Consider the following 1,378-nt stretch of genomic DNA (forward strand, 5'->3'; position numbering starts at 1 on the left):
AGGAGAAGGCAGATTCCAAGGCACTTGTCAAGACAGCCTTGAGTTGTGAAAGCACGGGCAGCTGGCTTTTGGTCATCGACAACGCTGATGATATAAAGCTCTTTGGTGACACAGACCTCGCCAACTATCTTCCATTCAGCCGGAAAGGATCTATTCTGTTTACAGATTAAGTCGAGAACTTGCTGTTCTAGCCGCCGAATTTGGCTGGGTGGTGTCGCTATTTTCAGCGGCTTTGACAGTGTTGGCGCTTGTTACTTGTAGGTACCAAGTACATACTTCTGTAAATACATATAACGTACTCCACATGCGAACGCTCCACACGGGCGAACGCTCCACAGAATTGCGTCTGCACGTCTTACATCTTCTTTTTTCCTTTCCTTCAACAACGTAACATGCCGTCAAAAAACGATGAGGCCCAAGTCCAATTAGCCCTTTGGGCACTAAGAAATGATCTGAAACTCAGTCTAAGAACTGCAGCTAGGATCTATTCTGTGCATCACACAAAACTTAGTCGCCGGAGACGCGGTAAACAGTCGCGACATGACATTCCAGCCAACTCGCGAAAATTGACCGACCTGGAAGAATCAGTTATTGTTCAGTATATCCTTGAACTAGATTCCAAAGGACTTCCTCCCCGCTTGTCTGGTGTGGAAGATATGGCTAATCGAATACTCGCCGAACGCGACGCGCCACGCGTCGGGGTCAACTGGGCGTCAACCTTCGTCAAACGGCACCTAGAGCTCACTACGCGTTTCAATTGGAAATACGACTACCAGAGGGCCCAATGCAAAGACCCAGAGATTATACATAGCTGGTTTGCGCTTGTACGGAACACAGTCGCGAAGTACGGTATCTAGGAGGCGGATATCTGCAACTTCGATGAGACAGGGTTTCAGATTGGCATCATCTCGACTACAATGGTTGTCACAAGCTCCGAGAGGCATGGCAGGGCAAAGTCGAAGCAACCTGGCAATCGCGAGTGGGCAACGGTGATCCAGGGTATCAATGCTACTGGCTAGGCGATCCCTCCGTTCATTATTGTCAAGGGCAAGCATCACCTCTCCTCTTGGTACGAGAACAGCCCATTGCCAAACGACTGGGTTATCGCCACGTCCGAAAACGGTTGGACAGCTAATGAGAGAGGCCTGGAATGGATTCAGCACTTCGACAAGCATACCAAAGCTCGAACAACCGGGGTTTATCGCCTCCTTGTCCTCGATGGCCACAATAGCCACCACTCGACCGACTTCGAGCTCCACTGCAAGGAGTACAACATCATCACGCTTTGTATGCCTCCGCACTCTTCTCACATCCTCCAGCCGCTCGATGTTGGATGTTTCAGCCCGCTCAAGACGGCATATGGCAAGCAGATCGAGGG

The sequence above is a fragment of the Canariomyces notabilis genome (genome assembly GCF_033297395.1).
Source record: "Canariomyces notabilis strain CBS 508.74 unplaced genomic scaffold N656scaffold_48, whole genome shotgun sequence".
Lineage (NCBI taxonomy): Eukaryota > Fungi > Ascomycota > Sordariomycetes > Sordariales > Chaetomiaceae > Canariomyces > Canariomyces notabilis.